The following is a 26,996-nucleotide window of genomic DNA, read 5'->3' as shown; positions in this document are numbered from 1 at the left end:
TGGAAGCAGGAATTGAAGCAGAAACTGTATAAAACCAATACTTACTGGCTTGCTTGGTAGGCTTTTTTACCCACAGATCTTTAGCCAGTACCACCTTCCCACAACGAACTGGGCCTGCCTACATCAGTTATCAACCAATAAAATGTCCCGCCACAGACAGACATGTCCACAGGCCAATCTCATGCGGGCAATTCCTCAACTGCCATTCTCTCGGCTATGTCTAGGTTTGCATCAAACTGGAAGAAGTAACCAGGTCATCCCATACTGCTTTCTCCTTTTAAAGCTTCTTACATTGGTGTTATCTGTAATAGACTGTGTAAAATGTGACTTTCCTGTTGAGATAGACACAGTAACTATGCACTTGGTCAAGAGAAGAGGATCTCTAGTCCAATGGGAACCTAACACTCCATTTGGACAACATCGGTGGCCTCACTAATGGACCACTGCTAGGAAGAGAGGTTCACTTTAATATATGCTAAATAGATGGAATAATTATTCCTTTAATGAGATACAGTGCTAGCCCTCCCAGGATTCCTTCCTACTACAGTTTTTAGAAGCCCAGCATCATGAGGTTTGGCTAGGTCTGTCCATCTTTCTGAGCAATATTCCTCTCTCTCTCTCTCTCTCTCTCTCTCTCTCTCTCTCTCTCTCTCTCTCTCTCTTTCTGTCTGTCCATCTGTCTGTCTGTCTGTCTGCTGCCTGCCTCTTCCTTTCCTTTGCATCTGTTTTGGTATTATATTTTTGGTTGTTTTGTTGTTTTGCTTTGTTCTCGCTGTTGCTCTTTCTTTATCTCACTTTTGGATGCTGGACAGAACCTAAAAATGCTATTTCTGGTACTTCAGGTTTTCTTGCTCTTTCTCAAAGCATCCCTTCCCCCATCACATGGCTGCTTGTCTACCATGTGCCTAACCTCCACACCACTAACTCACATAACTCTGACTTTCTCATCCATTCTTCTCTGAGAAGTTAACACAATTTATAGCTTGCCTATGTTTGTTTGTTTGTTTGTTTTTCTTTTAGACTCGATTAAATTGTTCTTCTATTTGAATCCATTATTTAATAATTTTAATAATGAAACCAAGATTTCCCTAAGAGAGCAATTTCCAAGTATTAATATAATTCCTTATCTGTGAAGAGAACTGAACGTTGTCCGTGTGTGTCACAGGGGCAGCAGGCACAGCAGTGCATATGGTCAATCTAGCTGCTACCATAGCTTTTGGGCACAGAACTTTCCCTTGGCAAGAATGGTTAGTATTTTCTTCCAGAGAAACTAAGCATTTTAAAATGTATACCACACGTACATTTCTTGACCTCAATAGAGGAATCACTTTTGAAATAACTAAGAAAATTAATCACAGAATTCGCTGCTATAGAAGTATTTGTTTTTCTCCACAGAACAGAGGAGGAACGTCAAACATTGGATAATCAAACATGAAACAAGGTGTAAATGCCAAAAAGAGAAGCCAAGGGCAAAAGAGGGCAAGCCCCATAAAAGAAAAAAAAAGGTAAGAATCAAACAGAAATGCTGTGTGATCCACAGCGATCAAGCTGGAAAGAAAATCCCAGAGGGGCTTATGCAAAAGATGAAGCCCACAAGGCAGAGTTCCTGGGCTTTGATAAGGAAGGTTTTCCCACTGGCTTCCTCCTGTCTTAGTCACTTTCTGGCAGGGAGACTTCCTCCCTCCTCCCCGGTGGGAATGCTGGAGGCTCTGGAGCTAGCACGTTTCTCTTTGAGCTGGTTTGACTCCTAGGGAGTCCCCCACCTTTGCCTCAGCCAGCTCTGAGCTTAGTTACCTCGTGGCTACCTCATATGATCTATTAATGGACACTCACATGCCTGATTAATCCCTTGGTTTGCACAGCGTCTTATTGTTTGCACTTTTAAAGGGAGCAAGTCACATTTTAAATCCCAAAGGACCCATGAACTGAAGTCTGAGTGTGAATGGAAGGTTTCTGGGTATCCCACAGAGTGCTGGTGCCCTCTTAGAGGATTTTGAACAGAAGAAACACCTAAATGCTCCAGGGTCATGGAGGTTACCTGACCTGACTGAAAAAGCGTGGACCACATCCTGGGAGCTCCAGTTCTACTCCTCACTGTGTTCTGGAACAGATGTGTAACCTATTCCCAATCCGCCCAGCAATCACACTAGTTTCAAAAAGAGGCAAATAGCATTAACAGCTTGTCCTTCGCTAGCCTAGATGGAACACTGACACACAGTAACAACTCATCAAGAGTAACTGCCTTCATTATCCATGGATGCCACTTACACAAATATATTTCAAGTCATGTGCTTGTTAAATGTATTAGTAACCCCAGAATGAGAACAGAATTTGAGCTAGGCATGGTGACCCACACCTTTAACCCAGCAATCGGAAGGCAGAGGCAGGTGGATCTCTGTGAGTTTGAGTCCAGCTTGCTACACAGTGAGAGTTTCAGGCCATCCAGGGCTACACGCTGAGACCCCTTCAAAGAGAAAACCCAAGCCAAACAAACAAACCCAGCATTTGTATGACTCTGTATGGCTATTTGCAAAGCAGCAAAGCTTTCGAATCAATTGATCCATATGCTTTCAGCTGAGGTCAAACAGCCACATGCTAAATCTAGCATTCAGGTATCTTGATTGGGTTCATTCTCTCAGTCATTTGAAGAGTTATAAGGCAGGGAAAATCTGGGGTCTGAAAGGTAGCAGCAGAGAAATCTCAAACACTGCAAAGAGTAGCAGACAGACTCAGCTGTAGAGGAAAGGTGTGGAGGTTGGGGAGTGAGGAGAGACACACACATGAACCAGAAGTGGGACTAGAAAAGCCAAAAGATGCAGTCTCTTCCCAAGAGACCTCTGAAGAGCTGCTCCCCTAATTGAGGGATGGTCAGTTTGAAGAAAGATGGGATGATTGATTGGCCCACAGCTGTCAAGTGGCATGCCCTGATCTGGTCTTGAGCCTGTTGAGCCCACCCACCAGCAGGAAGCCTGTTGGAGGGAGACAAAAGCCTTTGTTGGAAACTGGTAGGGTTTGGCTTCAAGTCAGGAGCATGAGGAAAATGCTGGTCCCCTTAAAAATGCTCCACCTTTATTGTCTAGACATGGTCCCTCAGCCATCCACCTAAGAGGGAGTCTGTGTGATTCCCAGTCTCTCAAGCATGTCCTCTATTGTCCTGTTTTTGGCTTTCTTGCCACAGACACACATGCTTTCCACAACCAGTGAGTGTCCCATTCTGGTCATTTTTATTCTTTGGGTGGCTAATTCTCTTGCGTTAGGATGGAACCCAAACAGTCTGCTTCGGGCAGTGTTCCTAGCTGTAAGGCTACAGATCGACTTCTCAAAAAGTTCATGTATGTTAAACATCATTCCGGTGTATGTTCTAGTGCTGCTGGCAAAGAGTTCAGTGTGAGTAGATCAACAATATATACTAAATAAGAGAACAGACATATTAAACAAGGTTATATTAATAATTGGTTGATAAAAACTCTGACAGAAGCTTGCAGAAAACTAACTCTGTATTTCTGGTGGTTCAATATCTCCCAATTCAGTGATTAAAAAGATTATTTTTGTGGCCTTGATGCCCAGCATAGAGCATCCGACTCCACCAGAATGTGATGTTTAAATCCTCAGACTGTAAGTAGAGTTAACAGAAAGGGATAGAGGAAGATTTTCAATTTAGCACCCACAGCCATTCTTAAAATATCACTTTTGTTGTTAGTAACTTCGTTATTTTTCAAGAGTGTGACCTCCTTCCAAACCAAAAGGAACTGGGTCTGAGGTGGTATCTAGAAGACCAATTTGACTCAGACTGTGGATGACATGTTCCCACTGAAGAAAGTGAACAGAAATCCTACCCAGACCATAAGGAAAATGTAGGAACACACCTGCCTTCAAACAAGCAAGGACGTCTTCAGTCCTGTTGGGAACACGTGGGCCATTTGACTACGTGGCAGTTATTAGAGGTGGCTGTTCTGTGATGGGCCATCAGCATCTTTCAGTGGACTCAGCTGGGTCAAGGGTCATCTGTCACTGGAAAACCTAGCCTTCTCTAATTCTAAACTGTATAGTTATCAGCTTCATCTCCACTTGATGTCTGTTCAGCCTGAGCTGTATTACTCATGTGAGCCTTGAGGCAATGCAAAATTCCACCAAAAAATTCTATCAGTCCCGTATCCCAGAGGCCTGTGCAAGCAGCTAACATTTTAAATAAAAGCACAGGTACCGTGATGATAGTGTTGTTCTTTGATCATTCAGCAACACTCCTTTCTTCAGGGGTTACAGTGCTTATATTTATTTAAGGGGTTAGAAGAAGGTTATTTTCTAGATCTTTATATTTTCCTTACATTAGAATCATGAAAAATAAGAAAGAAAAAAATGCAAGACTTATCCATAAAAAGAAGTGACTTGAAGAAATGAATTTCATACCTAGGAGCTTATTTTCTATTGCTTTTTAGTATGGTTGATGTGTGTCCCAAGAGATATTAATTGAAACAAAAAAAGTTAGACTGTGGTATTGAAACCTTTGTTTCATAGGAAGAGGTCTCAATCAGAATTTCTAAAAATCTACAGCTCCATCTACTGGCAACCTCCAGTAGTGCTGCCTATTTCCCTTCAATCCTATGGCTGCCAACCCATAGTTCTGTGCACTGAAGCGCACTTGACAGGAGAGACCGAAAATACTTTTTCTGGCATGAAATCAATCACATGGTTTTTAAAAAGCCTTACTTTCTCAGAGGTTTCCCTAGTTGCCATGGTTCCCCATGGACCTATTTCTTTTGCATTTTGCCCCACATTTCAAAGAATTTCATATATGAATACTCTAACATTTCTACCCATTCTGCTCCTCTATCCAACTCCTTCTGTGTCCTCTCCCCCCAGATTTATGATCTATTTTCCTTTAATTACAACACACACACACACACACACACACACACACACACACACACACACACACACACATCTACTTAGCCCATTTGGTGTTTCGCACATTGTGTTTGTTTAGAGCTCTAGGGATCTGATCATAGAGCTCATCCATGAAGAAGACTGGTAGATAGATTCATTCTCTCTCTCTCTCTCTCTCTCTCTCTCTCTCTCTCTCTCTCTCTCTCTCTTTCTCTTTCTCTCTCCCTCTCCTTCCCCCCTCTCTCCCTCCTCTCCCTCCTCCCCTCTCCCTACCCCCGTCTCTCTCCCTCCCCCCTTCTCTCTCCCTCCCTCTCATTGAAAACCATTAATCGCCTGTGACTCTTCACCTTGGGCTGGGACCCTGTGAGATATCCCCATCTGTACTGGTTTGTCCGCTGCTGTTTTTGGGCAGGTCTTGTTAGGTGACCAGACTGTGGATAGTTCATGAATATACTTCCTTGTCATAAAGAAGACACTATCTCACAGCACACAGCCTGATCCCCTGGTTTGTACAATTTTTCTGCCCCTCATCTAAGAGGTTTCCTGAACTTTAAGTATCGAGGTGGTGCTGTAGATCTATTACACATTAGTTAGGATTGGGCGGTCCATAAACAGGTGTTCTCTGCCTTTTAACTAATTGGGATTTCCCATAATGCTCTTTGTAGCAAAAAAAAGAAACTTCCTTGGTGAGGGGTGAAAGCTGTATTTATCTTTGTGAAATAAAGATAAATTATTTAGAATGTAGTTAGGAATTATACCGATTTGTGAAATATAGTAGTAGGTCCACTTCTGTGTCCTCAACACCTACTGGTAGGTTTACAGAAGGCATGAGTTCCTTCTTTTCAAGCAGGCCTTAAGTCCAATGAGACATCTATTAGTTGTCCCCAAGATATAAATGTCACTACTACATGGTTGGTGATATTTTACCATGCTGGTAAGCTTTAAAACCAGGTGAAACTATTGACTGCTTTTCTCCTTTGACAGATTGCATAGAGCTAGTCCTCAGGGAAAAGGCATAAAGTCCAGCTCAGCGCCTCCTAAGCCCTGTGTCTGAAGTGTGTGGTGTCTTCAGCAGCAGGGTTTTACCAAGTCCAGGGAGGCAACCAAAGGCAATGGCAGTAGCCTGTATTGTTTTGGGAGTCTTCTCAACTTTTCTGACCAGCAGCTCATGGGAAGGATCCCTATGCCTGCTACTACGGGTTTTGTTGGATAGTCTATGGTGCTTGTGGAATGCATTATCACCTCAAGCAGCATATCTTCACATAAATACTGCATATATCATGTAAGCATATACAATGTATTTATGTTTACACAAATATTTGTATATAGCATATTTTAAATAAACATGAAATAATATTTCCCTATTGATTTTTCCCATTACATATTCCTCCGTCTCTCTCTATAGATAGATAGATAGGTAGATAGATAGATAGATAGATAGATAGATAGATAGATAGATAGATAGATAGATAGATAGACAGACAGACACATAGATATCCCTTTCCTTCCTCCCTAATTAAATCCTCTCCAGTTTTTCCCATTTCCCCCTCTTAGCACCTCTGTCCAGCTATCTCCTCTCAGAGCTCTATCTCATCTTTCCTCTTACATTAATGACGTAGCCTACTCAATAACCAGCTATGTAACATGCTCAATAATGCATACCATTAGTTACGCTTCTATTCACTGTCCATTCTTGTTGACAATTGTGTAGTGTTAACTAGTTCCTCTGCAAACTGGTCCCATCTCATTTACCACTAAAAAAACTGGGCTTTGTTTTAAAAACTGAGCACGTTCAGTGGATGCCTCAGTAAGGACAGTGCGACAAATGACCCTCCAAAGCCAGTACTTCTTTGCATATCTTTCGCTTAGGGTTAGCAGAGCTGGTGAGGTTCTTGTTCTAATGGAAATTATGATATAAATAGCTGCAAAACTGAAATGATTATCTCTGTTGTTGGAGCAGGCATTGTAAGGAGATTATTAGAAAAATGGATTCCTATATTTCTCTACAAATATGCCTAAGACTTTGGATCCACCATGAGAAGGGGTCTCATCACCCTGAAGGAGCAAGAATCTGGTCAAAGCGAGTAGAGTAGAGAAGACTGAGGAGAAAACAGAGAACCAGGAAGCAGAAAAATAGAAGCCTCTACCCTCCATGGCAGCTATCTGGAGCTAGCCATAGCTTAAGAAAGGAGTTATTTTGAGTTTAGCATTTAATTGTCACACACATCTGGAACTTTTAGATGTGATTGATCTTACTGCTGAAAGTGTGTGTGTGTGTCTGTCTGTCTGTCTGTCTTAGGGTTTCCATTGCTGTGAAAAGACACCAAGACAGGGCAACTCTTACAAAGGACATTAATTGGGGCTGCCTTACAGGTTCAGAGGTTCAGTCCATTATCATCAAGGAAAGAAGTGTGCCAGCATCTAGGCAGGCAGGCATGATGCAGGAGGAGCTGAGAATTTTGCATTTTGTTCTGAAGGTAAATAGGAAAAGATTGATTTCCAGGGTCTTAAAACCATCCCCACAGTGACACACTTCATCCAACAAGGCCACACCTCCTAACAGTGACACTCACTGGGCCAATCATATTCAAACCACCACAATGCCTGTGTGTTGGTGTGTCTTTGTCTGTTTATATGTGCGTATCTGTGTATGCATGTGTGCATGTGTGTACATATGTGTATATATATGTGTATGCATGTATATAGGTGCATATATGTTGTGTATGTATGTATATATGTATGTGTGTATTGTGTAAGTGTGTGTGTGTGTGTGTGTGTGTCTGTGTGTGTGTGTGTGTTTAGTGTTTCAGGGACTATTTAGAGGAACATTGAGATTTCGTTTTGTTTCTAATGCTGAATCAAACTAAATGAAGCTCTTTAACTTTTATATAAAGTCTAAACATTGTCATCTGAGTGCTGTCCCAGGATTTCAATCTCAAATTTTTGATCATAAAATTAAATTGTCTTGGATAGTCATAAGTGACACAAGGATTTTTTATCATGAAAAATAGCTATAAAGTTACTCAAAGATAAGTCTTGTCATCATAGTGGACAAACAACAAGTTGTCTTCTAAAAATCCAGTTGTGTTCTACTCACTTAAAAAACATCTTCAGTAATATTTTAGTTAGAAAATTTCCATGTTTTTATATATATTTTTTTTTATTAACTTGAGTATTTCTTATATACATTTCGAGTGTTATTCCCTTTCCCGGTTTCCAGGCAAACATCCCCCTCCCCCTCCCCTTCTTAATGAGTGTTCCCCTCCCCATCCTCCCCCCCTTGTCGCCCTCCCCCCAACAATCTAGTTCACTGGGGGTTCAGTCTTAGCAGGACCCAGGGTTTCCCCTTTCACTGATGCTCTTACAAGGAAATTCATTGCTACCTATGAGGTCAGAGCCCAGGGTCAGTCCATGTATAGTCTTTAGGTAGTGGCTTAGTCCCGGGAAGCTCTGGTTTCTTGGCATTGTACATATGGGGTCTCGAGCCCCTTCAAGCTCTTCCACTTCTTTCTCTGATTCCTTCAACGGGGGTCCTATTCTCAATTCAGTGGTTTGCTGCTGGCATATGCCTCTGTGTTTGCTGTATTCTGGCTGTGTCTCTCAGGAGCGATCTACATCCGGCTCCTGTCGGCCTGCACTTCTTTGCTTCATCCATCTTGTCTACTTGGATGGCTATATATGCATGGGCCACATGTGGGGCAGGCTCTGAATGGGTGTTCCTTCTGTGTCTGTTTTAATCTTTGCCTCTCTATTCCCTGCCAAGGGTATTCTTGTTCCCCTTTTAAAGAAGGAGTGAAGCATTCACATTTTGATCATCCGTCTTGAGTATCATTTGTTCTAGGCATCTAGGATAATTCAAGCATTTGGGCTAATAGCCACTTATCAATGAGTGCATACCATGTGTGTTTTTCTGTGATTGGGTTACCTCACTCAGGATGATATTTTCCACTTCCAACCATTTGCCTACGAATTTCATAAAGTCATTGTTTTTGATAGCTGAGTAATATTCCATTGTGTAGATGTACCACATTTTCTGTATCCATTCCTTTGTTGAAGGGCATCTGGGTTCTTTCCAGCTTCTGGCTATTATAAATAAGGCTGCGATGAACATAGTGGAGCACGTGACTTTTTTATATGTTGGGGCATCTTTTGGGTATATGCCCAAGAGAGGTATAGCTGGATCCTCAGGCAGTTCAATGTCCAATTTTCTGAGGAACCTCCAGACTGATTTCCAGAATGGTTTTACCAGTCTGCAATCCCACCAACAATGGAGGAGTGTTCCTCTTTCTCCACATCCTCGCCAGCATCTGCTGTCACCTGAGTTTTTGATCTTAGCCATTCTCACTGGTGTGAGGTGAAATCTCAGGGTTGTTTTGATTTGATTTCCCTTATGACTAAAGATGTTGAACATTTCTTTAGGTGTTTCTCAGCCATTCGGCATTCCTCAGATGTGAATTCTTTGTTTAGCTCTGAACCCCATTTTTTAATAGGGTTATTTGTCTCCCTGCAGTCTAACTTCTTGAGTTCTTTGTATATTTTGGATATAAGGCCTCTATCAGTTGTAGGATTGGTAAAAATCTTTTCCCAATCTGTTGGTTGCTGTTTTGTCCTAACCAGAGTGTCCTTTGCCTTACAGAAGCTTTGCAGTTTTATGAGATCCCATTTGTCGATTCTTGATCTTAGAGCATAAGCCATTGGTGTTTTGTTCAGGAAATTTTGTCCAGTGCCCATGTGTTCCAGATGCTTCCCTAGTTTTTCTTCTATTAGTTTGAGTGTATCTGGTTTGATGTGGAGGTCCTTGATCCACTTGGACTTAAGCTTTGTACAGGGTGATAAGAATGGATCGATCTGCATTCTTCTACATGTTGACCTCCAGTTGAACCAGCACCATTTGCTGAAAATGCTATCTTTTTTCCATTGGATGGTTTTGGCTCCTTTGTCAAAAATCAAGTGCCCATAGGTGTGTGGGTTCATTTCTGGGTCTTCAATTCTATTCCATTGGTCTATCTGTCTGTCTCTGTACCAATACCATGCATTTTTATCACTATTGCTCTCTAATACTGCTTGAGTTCAGGGATAGTGATTCCCCCTGAAGTCCTTTTACTGTTGAGGATAATTTTAGCTATCCTGGGTTTTTTGTTATTCCAGATGAATTTGCAAATTGTTCTGTCTAACTCTTTGAAGAATTGGATTGGTATTTTGATGGGAATTGCATTGAATCTGTAGATCACTTGTGGTAAAATGGCCATTTTTACTATATTAATCCTGCCAATCCATGAGCATGGGAGATCTTTCCATCTTCTAAGGACTTCTTCAATTTCTTTCTTCAGAGTCTTGAAGTTCTTATTGTACAAATCTTTTACTTGCTTGGTTAAAGTCACACCGAGGTACTTTATATTATTTGGGTCTATTATGAAGGGTGTCGTTTCCCTAATTTCTTTCTCGGCGTGTTTCTCTTTTGTGTAGAGGAAGGCTACTGATTTATTTGAGTTAATTTTATACCCAGCCACTTTGCTGAAGTTGTCTATCAGCTTTAGTAGTTCTCTGGTGGAACTTTTGGGATCACTTAAATATACTATCATATCATCTGCAAAAAGTGATATTTTGACTTCTTCTTTTCCGATCTGTATCCCCTTGACCTCCTTTTGTTGTCTGATTGCTCTGGCTAGAACTTCAAGAACTATATTGAATAAGTAGGGAGAAAGTGGGCAGCCTTGTCTAGTAACTGATTTTAGTGGGATTGCTTCAAGTTTCTCTCCATTTAGTTTAATGTTAGCAACTGATTTGCTGTATATGGCTTTTACTATGTTTAGGTATGGGCCTAGAAGTCCTATTCTTTCCAGGACTTTTATCATGAAGGGGTGTTGAATTTTGTCAAATGCTTTCTCAGCATCTAATGAAATGATCATGTGGTTTTGTTCTTTCAGTTTGTTTATATAATGGATCACGTTGATGGTTTTCCGTATATTAAACCATCCCTGCATGCCTGGGATGAAGCCCACTTGATCATGGTGGATGATTGTTTTGATGTGCTCTTGGATTCGATTTGACAGAATTTTATTGAATATTTTTGCGTCGATATTCATAAGGGAAATTGGTCTGAAGTTCTCTTTCTTTGTTGTATCTTTGTGTGGTTTAGGTATAAGAGTAATTGTGGCTTCATAGAAGGAATTCGGTAGGGCTCCATCTGTTTCAATTTTGTGGAATAGTTTGGATAATATTGGTATGAGGTCTTCTATGAAGGTCTGATAGAATTCTGCACTAAACCCGTCTGGACCTGGGCTCTTTTTGGTTGGGAGACCTTTAATGACTGCTTCTATTTCCTTAGGAGTTATGGGGTTGTTTAACTGGTTTATCTGTTCCTGATTTAACTTCGGTACCTGGTATCTGTCTAGGAAATTGTCCATTTCCTGAAGATTTTCAAGTTTTGTTGAATATAGGCTTTTATAGTAAGATCTGATGATTTTTTGAATTTCCTCTGAATCTATAGTTATGTCTCCCTTTTCATTTCTGATTTTGTTAATTTGGATACACTCTCTGTGTCCTCTCATTAGTCTGGCTAAGGGTTTATCTATCTTGTTGATTTTCTCAAAGAACCAACTTTTGGTTCTGTTGATTCTTTCTATGGTCCTTTTTGTTTCTACTTGGTTGATTTCAGCTCTGAGTTTGACTATTTCCTGCCTTCTACTCCTCCTGGGTGTATTTGCTTCTTTTTGTTCTAGAGATTTTAGGTGTGCTGTCAAGCTGGTGACATATGCTCTTTCCTGTTTCTTTCTGCAGGCACTCAGCACTATGAGTTTTCCTCTTAGCACAGCTTTCATTGTGTCCCATAAGTTTAGGTATGTTGTACCTTCATTTTCATTAAATTCTAAAAAGTTTTTAATTTCTTTCTTTATTTCTTCCTTGACCAGGTTATCATTGAGTAGAGCATTGTTCAATTTCCATGTATATGTGGGCATTCTTCCCTTATTGTTATTGAAGACCAGTTTTAGGCTGTGGTGGTCCGATAGCACGCATGGGATTATTTCTATCTTTCTGTACCTGTTGAGGCCCGTTTTTTGACCAATTATATGGTCAATTTTGGAGAAAGTACCATGAGGAGCTGAGAAGAAGGTATATCCTTTTGCTTTAGGGTAGAATGTTCTATAAATATCTGTTAAGTCCATTTGGCTCATGACTTCTCTTAGTCTGTCTACGTCTCTGTTTAATTTCTGTTTCCATGATCTGTCCATTGTTGAGAGTGGGGTGTTGAAGTCTCCTACTATTATTGTGTGAGGTGCAATGTGCGTTTTGAGCTTTAGTAAGGTTTCTTTTACGTATGTAGGCGCCCTTGTATTTGGGGCATAGATATTTAGGATTGAGAGTTCATCTTGGTGGATTTTTCCTTTGATGAATATGAAGTGTCCTTCCTTATCTTTTTTGATGAATTTTAGTTGAAAATTGATTTTATTTGATATTAGAATGGCTACTCCAGCTTGCTGCTTCTGACCATTTGCTTGGAAAGTTGTTTTCCAGCCTTTCACTCTGAGGTAGTGTCTGTCTTTGTCTCTGAGGTGTGTTTCCTGTAGGCAGCAGGATGCAGGGTCCTCGTTGCATATCCAGTTTGTTAATCTATGTCGTTTTATTGGGGAGTTGAGGCCATTGATGTTGAGAGATATTAAGGAATAGTGATTATTGCTTCCTGTTATATTCATATTTGGATGTGAGGTTATGTTTCTGTGCTTTTCTTCTCTTTGTTTTGTTGCCAAGATGATTAGTTTCTTGCTTCTTCTAGGGTATAGCTTGCCTCCTTATGTTGGGCTTTACCATTTATTATCCTTTGTAGTGCTGGATTTGTAGAAAGATATTGTGTAAATTTTGTTTTTTCATGGAATATCTTGGTTACTCCATCTATATTAATTAAGATTTTTGCAGGATACAGTAACCTGGGCTGGCATTTGTGTTCTCTTAGGATCTGTATGACATCTGTCCAGGACGTTCTGGCTTTCATAGTTTCTGGCGAAAAGTCTGGTGTAATTCTGATAGGTCTGCCTTTATATGTTACTTGACCTTTTTCCCTTACTGCTTTTAATATTCTTTCTTTATTTTGTGCGTTTGGTGTTTTGACTATTATGTGACGGGAGGTGTTTCTTTTCTGGTCCAATCTATTTGGAGTTCTGTAGGCTTCTTGTATGCCTATGGGTATCTCTTTTTTTAGGTTAGGGAAGTTTTCTTCTATGATTTTGTTGAAGATATTTACTGGTCCTTTGAGCTGGGAGTCTTCACTCTCTTCTATACCTATTATCCTTAGGTTTGATCTTCTCATTGAGTCCTGGATTTCCTGTATGTTTTGGACCAGTAGCTTTTTCCGCTTTACATTATCTTTGACAGTTGAGTCAATGATTTCTATGGAATCTTCTGCTCCTGAGATTCTCTCTTCCATCTCTTGTATTCTGTTGGTGAAGCTTGTATCTACAGCTCCTTGTCTCTTCTTTTGGTTTTCTATATCCAGGGTTGTTTCCATGTGTTCTTTTTTTTTTCCATTTGTGCATTTATTTATTTACTTTACATCCTGATCACAGTCCCATTTCCATCACATAGCCCCTCCCCCCATCTTCCCCTCCACTTCTCAGTAGCCCTGCCTGGGTACCAACCCACTCTGGCACATCAAGTCTCTTCAGGACCAGGCCATGTGTTCTTTCTTGATTGCTTCTATTTCCATTTTTAATTCCTTCAACTGTTTGATTGTGTTTTCCTGGAATTCTTTCAGGGATTTTTGCGATTCTTTCAGGGATTTTTGCGATTCCTCTCTGTAGGCTTCTACTTGTTTATTAATGTTTTCCTGTGTTTCCCTAAGGAAGTTTTTCACGTCTTTCTTGAAGTCCTCCAGCATCATGATCAAATATGATTTTGAAACTAGATCTTGCTTTTCTGGTGTGTTTGGATATTCTGTGTTTGCTTTGGTGGGAGAATTGGGCTCCGATGATGCCATGTAGTCTTGGTTTCTGTTGCTTGGGTTCCTGTGCTTGCCTCTCGCCATCAGATTATCTCTAGTGTTACTTTGTTCTGCTATTTCTGACAGTGGCTAGACTGTCCTATAAGCCTGTGTGTCAAGAGTGCTGTAGACCTGTTTTCCTCTCTTTCAGTCAGTTATGGGGACAGAGTGTTCTGCTTTCGGGCGTGTAGTTTTTCCTATCTACAGGCCTTCAGCTGTTCCTGTGGGCCTGTGTCTGGTGTTCACCAGGCAGGTCACTTGCAGCAGAAAAGTTGGTCTTACCTGTGGTCTCAAGGCTCAAGTTTGCTCGCGGGGTGCTACCCACGAGCTCTCTGCAGTGGCAGCAACCAGGAAGATCTGCGCCGCCGTTTCCGGAAGCCTCCGTGCACCAGGGTTCCAGATGGCGTTTGGTGTTTTCCTCTGGTGTCAGAGATGTGTGCAGAGTGCAGTCTCTTCTGGTTTCCCAGGCGTGTCTGCCTCTCTGAAGGTTTAGCTCTCCCTCCCACGGGATTTGGGTGCAGAGAACTGTTTATCCAGTCTGTCCCTCAAAATCCATGTTTTTATGAGCAAATTTTGCTCATAGTTTCTCCTTCTCAAACTATCATTAACTGTTTTAATTAAGATGATGATAGCTTCATTAAGTGAATATGTGCTGTCCTCTTTTTTTATAATTGAAGTTATTTGAACAATTTAGAAATTGATTTTTATTGAAATTCTGAAAAATAAAAGCCTGCTGTAAATCAATGGAGTCCATTGGCTTTTTGAGTATGTTTTTTTCTTTCATACACCTGTATGATAATCTATGCAGGTTTTCTACTTTCTTTGTGGTCAGTTTTGGTTGCTACTTTGCTAGAATATCATGAATTTCTACTAGATGACTGCCAGAGAATTATGCAAAGAACATCCTTATCGAGGTTTCATTGTATTTTAGATTCATTTATAAGTACATTTTTTTTAGTCCTAGTATATTTTCTTTCTCTTTTTTTCTTATTACTATATTTGGAAAAATAGGGTTTTTTGTAAGTACACATAGAACTTATTCTTAGTTTTTTTTACTCCTGTCTATTTTTGTATTTGCTCTACTTAATATCATATTTTATCTTTACCAATATGTTTCCCCCTCTTATAGTTTGTTGTAATATTTCTTCTTAGGTTGTGCTTTTCCTCCATCTCTCCCAGCAACCTGAACCTTGTTGTGGTTTCTCTTCAGTAGCCCTCCCTCTCTCAGTCACCAGACACACACAGAAGCCCCCTACCACCACCGCAGTACATTTCTTGCAGAGTTCAGAATGCGGATTACCATCTTTCTCTCTTCCACTGTCTCCTGGCCCCAACATGTCCTCACTCGCTGGGTGATCCTTTCACTGCCCTGTTGCCTGCGGCTTGGGTCACAGGATTTTCTCTCTATCCCTGTGTTCCTCATCACACTCTAAGATATGCTGTTATCAATACATGCACTGCCTTCTAAACACAGTTTCCTCACTACCCAAATTGAAGTTCACACCGTCATTATGACTCCTCTTTTCAGGATTCCTCAGTTTCCCAATGTCTACAACTCTCCATAGACTCACCTCTGCCCATTGATGGCTGCTCCTATATGGGAAATGCTTATTAACAGAGCTCCAGTGGTCCGTTGACATGGCTCAGTGGCTCTCATAATCTTCAAAACTACATTCCTGCCCTAGTAATGTCTAACCCCTTCCTACACTTCACTCCAACTGAAGAGTTCCATTTTCATTTCATTGGGAAGATGGACAAATCAGAAAACCCTGAGCTGGTACCAACTGGCTTCCTATCATGATGGATGTGGTTCAGTCTAAAAGTAAGACTTTTCATTAGCAGTGTTCCCATATATTCTTTAGTAAGATGCTCTCTTCTGTATTTTCAATCCCCTTTGGTGCAATATATATCACAATGTTGAAGAAAGACTTTCAAATTACCGATCGACCTCTCTGAATTTCTCTGCTTCTCTTCATAGCAGGAGTCCTCAAAGTGACACTGTCGTTGATTTTTGTCCTTTCTTTTTGTCAGCCCTCATCCCCCACTTTCTTCACTATTCAAACCATGACTTTTATGTCTACTTAAATGAGTCCAGTGTAGTTAAGTAGCATTTCATTCCATCTGTGCTCAGTCCTCCTCGGCATTCACTATGGTCGGTTACATTTTCCTTAAAGTAATTCTTCCTTTAGTTTCAAAGCCCTCCAGTATATTATGTCTCCATATTTCATGGGCAACAATCCCTAGTATACAAAAAGTGTGAAATTAATTTTCCTCTTTCAATAACTAAAGTTAGTGTTGATTTACGTACTTGCTTTCTAATGATAGAAAATACATCGGTTGTTTTAATACAAAACACAGTCACTTTATTGACCTTTGGCCCCTCTATAGTTTATCATGAAATGTTAGAGACACTATAAAACCAGAGATTTTTGTTTTACTTTTTTATGTGTTTCTTAAGGGTATGAGTGCAAGTTTCTTTGTTTGAGACAGTGTCTCACTGTGTAGCCCTGGCTGGCTTGAGTTTGAGATGTAGACCAAGCTAGCCCCAGACACACAGACGTCCACCTCTTCTGGCTCCCATGTGCTGTGATTAAAGGTGCATAGTACCATGCCCTGCTATTTTTAAATGAAACTTGAACTATCATGTTTAAAGGAAATAAGAATTGACAATATCTGTGACAGCCCACACATGACCTGTACAAGCTTAGGCAAGACAAAATTCTAGCACACAGAAAGGAATACATGGTAAGACAATTCAGAGATGACTGCAACAGTGGATGTGAAGTCCTACCTCTAGCCAATACCTCTAGTTCATACCTGCTAGGAGAAGGAGCATCAATGTTCTCCAATGGACCAACACTGAGTATATCAACTGTACTCCAGGATAGACCCAAGCCCTGATGTAGCTGGCCAACACAAAACAGAATCCATGCTTTGTCTTGTTTCTTTTTTGTTGTGTTTTGATCTGGTTTGATTTGAGGACATTAAGAAAAAGAATACGAAGTTGCATGGGTAGGATGTGGGAAAGATTTAGGAGTTGGGAAAGGGGAAAGAAAAAAGGAATTGCTTATAGCCTCCCTTAAGTGGTAAGCCCATTCAGAGATGACTGTGACAGAGCCTTGTCATCAATGCTATTAAACATCAAAAGAAAATGCAACTGGGAAACCAAAGGCTGTGATCTAGCATCCTGACAGATAAACTCTAATTCTAATCCAGTCATCCACCCTGGCAGCAGCGTCATCAAAAAGCAGATAAGATAAACAAGGACTGTTACTCCCAAACCACAATTTAGCAGCAATTGTACATGCCACAGAGATGTGTGTCATTTCCAGGGTATGTTTTTAGGCCAAATAGGAGAATCAAAATTTAAAAATAAAGTATTGAACGAAAAATGGCTATATTAAAGGCTAGGTACAGCCGAAGAAAGACTTAGTGAATTAGAAAAATAAATCTGAGGAAACTGTCTTTAATATGATAAGAGATATAATATATAGAAAGAAAATTTATACCATACAGATATATATATTTTAGCTTAAAAATGTGATTCTGGAAGCTTGCCAAGGAGAACTATAGTAACATAAGAAATAAAGTAAAAAAAAAATAATAACAATGATCAAAAACAGAAATAGCAGTTAGTCCACGATGAAATCTCAGCATTAACTAATAAATCTAGATGACAGTTTGGAAAAGAAATACTTAATGTCTTTAAAAGAATTCAATTACTTCTTGAACTAAAAGGGGCATAATTTCTGTTTTCTTATTGCAAAAATAAGTTAAATATTTGCCAGAAATCTTAACTTTTCCATATGCATACAAGAATTTTTAATTCTTTACAGTTGAATATGAGGTTCTTAAAAATAAAAGTTAGTGTCTCAGAAAACAGGAAATAGTTCTTACCTCAAGACCCAGATATACCACTCCTGGGCATATACCCAAAAGAGGCTCCATCATCCCACAAAGACACATGCTCCACTATGTTCGTAGCAGCTTCATTTTTAGTAGCCAGAAACTTGAAACAACATAGATGTCCTTAAACTGAAGAATAGCAAAGGAAATGTGGTACATCTACACAATAGAAGCTATTAGAAACAAATATCATGAATTTTGCAGGCAAATGGATGGAACTTGAGAATATCATCCTGAGTGAGGTTAACTCAGACCCAAAAGGACATTGATGGGATGTACTCATTTATAAGTTGATATTAGCCATAAAATATAGGTAATATGCCAAGACCAAAGGAAACTAAACTAGAAGGAAGGCCCAAGCAAGGAAGCTTGAATCTCACTTAGATAGAGATGAATGGAAGATTCAGGATCAGGTGTGGTGACGGACAGGGGAGATGGCTAGATGACCATGAAAATGGATGGAAATCTGCCACACTCAGGGGTGAGGAGGTGGGAGGCATTACCAGGATGAGACAGAGACATGGGATAAGGGAGGCACCCAACAATCAATGAGGGTGAGCTTAACTGTAACTCGCTACACTAGGGATATAGACCCTGAAGAGGCTACCTCCTGTAACCGGGCAGGAATCCCAGTGGAGCAACACCAACCCACACACAAAACTATAAACCCCCAAATTTATCCTGTCTACAAGATATGCAGGCAAGAGGAATGGAGCAAAGACTGAGGGAATGGCCAACCAATAATCAGCCAAAATTTACACCCATCCAATGGGCAAGCATCATTCCCTAACACTATTAGTGATACTCTGTAACTCTTGCAGGCAGGAACATGCTGTCCTCTGAGAGGCTCCACCCAACAGCTAACTCAGAAAGATACAGACACCCACAGCCAAACAGTGGATGGAGCTTGGGGACTCTTATGGAAGAACAGGAGGAAGGATTGCAGCCCCCAAAGGAACTCCACAGGAAGACCAACAGAGACAACTAACCTGAACCCTTGGGGCTCTCATAGTCTGAACCACCAACCAAAGGACATCCATGGGCTGGACCTAGGCCTCCCCACTCATATATATCAGATGTCCAGCTTGGTCTTCACATGGGTCCTGAACAACTGGAATGGAGGCTATCCCAAATGCTGTTGCCGGTATGTGGGATATGTTCCACCTTGTCTGGCCTCAATGGAAGAGGAAGTACCTAGCCTAGCAGAGACTTGAAGTGTCAGGGTCAGGGTATACACAGGGGGCCCCCAACTGCTTAGAGGAGAAGTGGAGAGAGGGGGCCAAGGATTGGGGGATGACCAGGAGAAGGGCAGTGATCAGGATATAAAATGAATAAGTAAAACCAAAATTAAATTTTAAAAAAGTCAAGCCATGTATATGGTCACTGGTATCTCTAGGTTCCAGTGTCCCTTGTCAGCCCTATAATTACTAACACTCTCTTAATTTTAAGCCTCAGTTATAGAAAAAATTAAAACTATTTTGGACTTTAAATTCTGTCACATTTATAATAAAAGTTGTTACTAGAAAATTAGTCTGTTTCTTCATCTTATTCAATGCCACTTGTCCTTCTGTAGGCATTAGACACTACAAGAGTCACTGTGAAGAAAACCTCCCATTGGCTATCCCATGAATCATCAAGTGACCAAAGGTCTTGTGCATGACCCATCTAATCAGAAAATGTCATCCGTGCAATCACCAAATTCACAAGTTTACATTGTTTAAAGATTTATTTTGTTTAGATGAGAGTTTGGCCTGCATGTATGTATGTGCACCATCTGTGTGCCTAGTACCCACATAGACCAAAAGATGATGTCAGATCTCCTTAAACTGGAGATACAGAAAAATTGTTAGCCATCATGTGGGTACAGAGAACTCAACCCAGGTATTCTACAAGGGCCAATATTACACATACACACACACACACACACACACACACACACACACACACACACACACACTATGTATGTTTGTTCTCAGTTCTCTCTTTTCCCTGACCATGCTCTTAGCAGTCTGTCTTTCCATGCTTATCAAGAGTCTAGCCCCAACCTTTGATTCTGAAGTTGCCTTGTGATTTGTTTTTAGCCGAAAGAATATGCCTGAAATGGCATCGTATCTACTCCAAGCCTAGACCTAGAGGGGTCTTAAAAACTTTTGCTATCACTTGAACCTTTGCTTTCACTATGACAAAGAAGTATGATTTGCCATCTAGAAGAGGCCACATGAAGCAGAGAAAGCTCCAACTGATTATAGATGCAGGAAAACCTAGACAAAACCATCTGTACCAATCAACTGGCTGTCAAAAGAGAAACCAACAGCTACTTTAGTAGGCATTGAAGTCCTACTAAATGCTAGAATTGTTTCCAGCCTTATAATTTAATGAATGTCCTCCTTCGCAGTCTGAGTTCAGTTCTCAGGAAATTCATTCATACATTTTTGATGATTTTGTTTCAGTTTTGTTGAATAAGATTTTTGCTTTATTGAAGGCTTTGTGAGTTTTCCGTGTAAATAATTTTTGTCCCTCCTTCCTTAGCAGGTATTGTGTAAGGACTTAAATTAAGAACTGTGGTTGCTGGACAGTCACCTCTATCATCTACATTCTCAGATTTCAGATGGCCACAAAAACAAAAATAGTGACTACCTTGTTGTGTAGATCACTAGAGTCAAACATGAACTTAGGGACCCTGCCACCACCCACCACCAACACTCCTTGAAAAAATAAAGAGCAGGTTCTTTAGAAAGCATCCGTATCTCTAGAATGAGAGCAAACATGCACCAGTGTAAGCTGCGAGAGAAAAGCTTAGTCTCACAGAATGGAAATAGGCATGAGTTCCAAAACTCAATGAGCGTCATACAATTTTCCATTTCCTTATAAAGCCACTGTGCATAACATGAGGAACAAGTGGGATTTTCCAAGCTGGGGGGAAAACAAAGATGATGCTGAACAGAACCTTCAGGAGCTAAACTCAAGGCAGGAGGTTGCATTCTCTTGAGCGTTGTTAGGCCACATTAACTATTGCTTTGATGGGTCACAGTAAACTGCCATACCTAAACGGGACATCCAGCCAAACAAGAAGATAGGAGTAGAGTTGAAATCAGCCATATAAATCACTTTACATGCCTTTCAGTTAACTGGGCCTTCATTTTTCAAAATTATTTTTTGCAAAATGGACATGTTTACTGGAGAAATTAGAAAATATGGATAAACAAAGGGGAAATCAGTAATCCATAATCCTACCATGTAGATTTGCTTATGTAAGTATCTTTTATGAGTACATCTCCTTAGAAGAAAACGGATAGTAAGGGTATTTCGCCAAAATCGAGCAACATTCTACATGCTCAGTGTTCTTCATTTAACGTTACTAACAAACCCAGCCTTGTTACTCAGGAAGCAAGATGATGTTCTCTCTTATCTGTGGAAACTGGTTCTTCATCTTTAGACATGAGTGTATGTTGTTGTAAAAATATAAAAATAATAAAGAGTAATGGTTATCTTTTACCTTGCTGGGTCTACACCTTGGGTGTCCCAAGATATCTGCTAGATATCTTGGCGGAAACACAGCCCAGCCGCACACTTTCTTACACTCAAACCCTCACATAAAAGAACACACAACACAGTAATCTTAGATCCAATTGATAAAATATAATTGCCCACTTAAACATACAAAGCCCGGTACCATCCATCCCTTAGGAACATTGATAACAACCTGTAAATACACAGAGCAGAATCTTAACATCACCTGCCAAGGCTTCTCTCCCTCTCCTCTGCCATGTCTCCTCCTCTCTCCCCTAGTCTCCTCCTCTTCCTTCAAACTTCTCTCCCACCCATCCTTCCTTCTCCTCCAATGACAGGCCTCCTTCTATCCTGTACCTGCCTCACCTGTGACATCATCCTACAAGTGTAGAACCTGAACCTTTGTTAGTTTTCTCCAGGGAGCAGGGGTGTGTGGTGACAGTAATTATTAAAGAGATCATGTTTCAAAGAGACTGGGAGTGCATGGGAGAGGAGCTGGGACAAGGAGGGGAAGGGTAGACTATAAGTAAGCACAGTACTCAGGTATGAGCTAAAGAGATAAGATACAGGTGTGCCCTCATGCCCTTGTCTCTTTTCCATTGTTAAATGGTTCCCTCTTTCATCCAATGCTGCATTGGATGAAACAACTACATTGTTGACTATAAGTAAGATGCTTCAAACAAGACCCCTGAAATCACTCATATATTTTTCCATTTTTCCAACCACACTTAATAGTACTCATAAGACCACTCACCTCTCCCAAGGCTAGGATATGTTTGTCTTTGGAAACCATATAGCTATTGCTATATTGGTTCAAGTATGGCTCTCATTGGTCCTCTGAGTTCTTTACATTTTTGAAGGGAACCCTGCAAATTGGGGGGGAATGGAAATTTCCTCTCGGCATCTCTCATCTTAGGCATCTTTCTCTCCCAAAGACTAAGATCAACACCTCTCCCACAAACAGATAAGAAAGATGATGATCTAATTTGTCAATAAACCAATCTATATCTGAGCTTAAGTTACTTGGGAGTTTAATATGCTTCCTCTTCAGGGTTGCAGATTTTAACCTATGGAAAAATACAACATTGTTAGCTTTAAATGATCAAAAATAGACCTACTTAGGAAAGCCAGGGTAAAAGAGGACCTCCTGAAATGCTTGCAAAGTGGCATGTGTCATATCAGTCAGAAGTTCAAGCAACATGTACAGTATGCTCCATTTGTAAGAAGTGCGTGTGTGGTCAGAACGGGGTACACTCTGATTTTATAAACGTGGAATAATTCTGAAAAGGTGAACGAGCAACAAGAAACACTAGTTGATTTTTACAAAAGAGTGCTAAGGAAACAAAAAAAGCAGAATGAGAAAGTGATATCTTTGAAGTACAGAATACAATGTGTGTTTATAATTACCTATTTAATTATACAATAGATAGAAAACTTCTTATGACTCAGTATTTACTATATGAGGTTAACTTTTAAAAATGAAATCAAAAAGGCAAGTTTATGAAATAAACGGTCTAATTGTTTCACAGACAGGCAAATCCTCCAGAGACGAAGAGGAGATGTTTCTGACAAGTGTGTCAGCCCATTCACTATGCACTCCGGGTGAAGATAGGACAAGCATCATCCAGCTTACAAAAGAAACCAGCAAATCAACCTTAGTAGAGAAGGGCAGAGCTTGCTGAAGTCAAAAAGAAGATCACTAGGAAAAAGTTTACTCATCCAGACAAGAAGGTCACACACTCTCTCCATCCACTGATGTAAAATTGTTTTCTTGTTTCCTGTCTCAAATTCCAACAACCCATTTGTGTCAGAATAAAGGGAGAGAGCAGAGACAAATCAGTTCGTTATACCACAGATCATCAGTGGAAAGAAGGGCGCATTCAGACGATCAATTTTCAGCTCCCAAGACCATTTATTTCACACTTCTGTCATCTCTGGTTGCCTTTCCAGCAATCTGTCAACAACTTCCATCTGCCAAAGACACACATTTAGCATCCAAAATTAATGATAAAGGATCCAACTCTCCACCTATGGAGATTACGTTTGGCTCCAAAAATAAATCCACGCATTCACAAGAAAAGAATGAAGTGAGCCATACCATTTTAATATGTACATTTTTGAAGATGGCCATTGACATCTTGCATGTCTTATACATCTTGGTTTAAAAAACAAGAAACAAAAAAACACTCAGACAAGAGCTGGGAGTGGTGGTGCATACCTTTAAGCCCAGCACTCAGGAAGCCAGTGAATCTCTCAGAGTTTGCAGTCAGCCTTGTCTGCATAGTAGGTTCCCTTACAGCCAGGGCTATGTAGAGCAAAACCGGTGTACAAAAGTAAATAAACAAATAGTAGCTGGGCAGTGGTGGTGCACGCCTTTAGTCCCAGCACTGGGAGGCAAAGGCAGGTGGGTCTCTGAGTTCAAAGTGAGCCTGGTCTACAGAGTGAGTTTCAGGACAGCCAGGGCTACACAGAGAAACCTTGTCTAAATAAATAAATAAATATTTAAATATTTAAAGAACCCACTCAGGCGCTTCTTTATCTAGTGTTTCTATTGAGGTTGCTGGTAGGGGACAGGCAGAGAGGATGGATAAGAAATGCCATCACAGAAAACTACGGATGATAGAAAGAAGCAAAGCAGGTGAATTCACATCCTAAGGGGAGGATCCAGGACAATGCTGGGCACCAGAAGCATGTCAGGTCCAGAAGGGAAGAATCAAGAAAAGTCTTTCTATAGGGAAGGTCACCAATCCTGACTAGAAAGTGAGTGAGTAGAAAGTGGAAGGTTTGCAGAAAGAGCCTGTCGCCACCTCAAGCCTCTATTCACACAGATCGTATTTCCTGTTGGGGATCTCAGTGACTGATCCGTGCAGACTGTAATTCCCAGGCTCAGTCAGTCTCTAAGGCTCAAAATACAGGAGTGAGAGAGATGGCTCAGTGTTTGAGAGCATCTACTGTTCTTACAGAGGAAAAAGTTCAGTTCCCAGTAACCACTTCCCATGATCACAACCACCTATACTTCCTGTTTCAGGGAATCCAATTGCATTTTGTTTTCCAATATTCCAATAATAAAAAATATTATATATGTATATAATATTAGACATATACATAATATTTTTTAAGTTTCTAGGGCTGGAGATTGGCTCAGTGTTTAAGAGCATATGATGCTCTTTCAAGGGACAGGTATTCAGTTCCCAGCACCCATATCAGGTGGTTCCCAATCACCTGTAAGTTCAGCTCCAGGAGATCTGATATTCTCTTCTGACCTTTTCAGGCACTCAAAACACACAAAGTCATAAATAAATGATAAAATAACTCCTTTTTAGAAAGAGTGCAAAACACAGTATTGAAAGCTAAGAGTTGGATCTGATGAGCAAACAATCACCAACCATCGCAGCAACGTTATCTACAAAATCTTCACTTAGTTTGTGTGGTGGCAGATTGCAGCATAAGGCGGGAAAAGAGAAGAGAGGGAGGAGCATCTTCCTAAACTGTATCTCCAGCATATCTGAAAACCAATGAATGAGCTCCTTCCAATGAATGAGCTCAACGGAATTCCATCTTACCTGAGTTGATTCCTCTAGGCTGGCTCTTCATTCACTCTCTCCTATTGAGGGATGGTAAAGATTGCCTGGCGTTGTTGATCTCTGCTGGCTTCATTGATCCCCACTTGTCTTCTCAGTCTATCTATTAATCTGTGTCTACGATTCCTTGTTCTCATTATCTTCTGAATCACCAAAGCCCATGGGTTTTAGATTCTCAAGAAGTTTTCTGCTGAGACACTAAGAAAGGAATAGTCTGTAAGAAGCTGAGCTTTGCGACAGGTATGGTGGTGGATGCCTACAATCCTGATACTTCAAATGCAGAAGCAGAAGGACTTTTGCAAGTTCAAGGCCAGTATCATCTACACAGTGAGTTCTACACCAACTAGAACTACATAACAAGACATTTTCTAAAGGAACCAAATTATAGATAGAGATAAATGATTTATAGATAGATAGATAGATAGATAGATAGATAGATAGATAGATGATAGTCTTAAGGACAAGAATGCCTTTTGATTTATCTACTGTGCCTAAAGAGTCAACACATGATTTACATTAAAAAAAACACACTAGAGTATTCTCTGGCCTGGACTTTAGATAGCCAAAGCTAGGAAACTACTTGCATGTATAACATGTTCACATGAATAAGATTGGTTGAATAATTATTGGAAAAGTACAGCTAGTACACAAAAACAAGAACTATACAGCATGAAAAAAGAGAGGAGGAAGAGGACAAAAAGGAAGAAATTAACAACCAAAGGTAATAGTTCTCTCATTTTCAAGCCAGGGAGCGCTTATTTGTATGACATTGTGGCCTACAATGATGGCCAATAGCCTTCATAACATTCATAACATAGAGAGATGATAGTGAACAATTGCTCAACAGATACTTAATGTCCTACCCCTCGTACAAGAAAGAACTGGCCTTAAAAGACCTTATTTGTCAAAGGGTCTTTCTGTGGTGTGGTTGTAGTATTAGGAAACAGAGGAAAAGCCCAGCTAAATCTGGCCAATCAGAACTCAGAGAAAGAGCAAGATGCAGCTGCTGAAATCTGGCCATGGTCGTGTGCTGTATACACTCCCCTGACATGAGGATAAGCTCTCTGTATCACAGTCCATGCTATTGATGACAAAAGTGTTTATGAAGGCAAGCCAGCTGGCCAGCGATCACAATCTAAAGTGTAGCTAAGGAATGCCCTTCTCCTATTCATCCTTTTCCTTTCTGCCCCCAAAATCACAACACCACTTTGTACCCCATAAATATACACAACTATAATTTGTCAATTAAGAGAAGTATGGAGAGCTAAACTACTAAGAGGAGGAAGCATGAAGTCACATTAAGACCTTGACCCCTGTGAAATGTGGGAGTAAAACATCAGGATCATGTTTATCCCACAGCTGTTTCCTGTTTCCATTGTTTACTTCTTAGCAGTAAACATACTTGGCGGGTGGTGATGTAGCCCACTGAAGAATATCCAAGAACTAGAACACCATTTCTGTGAATCTTCAGGGCTGTATTGATATGGATCCTAAAACACATTCTGGCATACTTTTCTGCAGAGGTCATAGTTTTGTATGCTTGCAAATATTCGAGCATTTTGGTGATGGATCTGTGGCCCCGTATCAGCAGTTAAATAGGAAGAATATTGCTAATTCAACGTCACGTCTCCAAGTTGTCCTACAGAAAATGTGCTTTTCTTTACTTCTTCTTGGTCATAAACAATCATCCTTTTCTCCAGAAGCTTCCAGTGTTTCTCCCATAGATTTTCCTTGTTGTCTTCTTTTCACATCAGACAACATACCAATGCACGTTGGCCCCATCAGGAACTTTTCTCAACCCACAAAGCAACCGGGAACTGGCTACATGCAGTATTTCTGGACCTGAGAATGTCCCTGATGCAGCTCAAACCCACCCAGCTACGTTCCAAGCCCACATTACCCTTCTGAACCATTGAGGTTCATTGAGGCCACCAGGTTTGACATGGGCCAAGAGTTCTGACCTCACAAATCCTTCATTAACCCTTCTGTGAACTAAGCTTCATGTCATCTCACCCACATAGTATAAAGCTTTATTTACTCACTGCACAATGGTCTCAAGTAGAAAATTAAAAGTCAAACACTGAAGAGCTCTTGCCTTAAAAGATTGTCTAAGGAGGATATGATAGTTACTGCAAATCGGC

The 26,996-nt window shown here is 40.4% G+C and overlaps 2 long non-coding RNA genes across 4 annotated transcripts; one reads left to right on the top strand and one right to left on the bottom strand.

Annotated features, from left to right (window-relative positions):
- The first annotated feature begins 150 nt into the window (after nucleotides 1-150).
- On the top strand, nucleotides 151-23,354 carry LOC102554852 (uncharacterized). 3 transcript variants are annotated; one of them, XR_591679.4, is made up of 4 exons: nucleotides 179-253; nucleotides 1,166-1,247; nucleotides 1,396-1,505; nucleotides 22,804-23,354. It is a non-coding gene; the product is annotated as an uncharacterized LOC102554852 (long non-coding RNA). The 3 variants fall into 3 exon arrangements; XR_005502481.2 differs by lacking the exon at nucleotides 1,166-1,247 and having other exon boundaries at nucleotides 151-253; XR_005502482.2 differs by lacking the exon at nucleotides 1,166-1,247 and having other exon boundaries at nucleotides 158-253; nucleotides 1,401-1,505.
- LOC134486448 (uncharacterized) lies at nucleotides 22,284-26,994 on the bottom strand. The gene is made up of 3 exons (XR_010065394.1): nucleotides 26,258-26,994; nucleotides 24,838-25,053; nucleotides 22,284-22,341 (listed from the first exon to the last, which is right to left on the bottom strand). It is a non-coding gene; the product is annotated as an uncharacterized LOC134486448 (long non-coding RNA).
- Between the last annotated feature and the right edge of the window lie 2 nt (nucleotides 26,995-26,996).

Source organism: Rattus norvegicus, chromosome 3 (genome assembly GCF_036323735.1).
Source record: "Rattus norvegicus strain BN/NHsdMcwi chromosome 3, GRCr8, whole genome shotgun sequence".
Lineage (NCBI taxonomy): Eukaryota > Metazoa > Chordata > Mammalia > Rodentia > Muridae > Rattus > Rattus norvegicus.
This window is presented reverse-complemented; position numbering and strand designations above follow the sequence as displayed.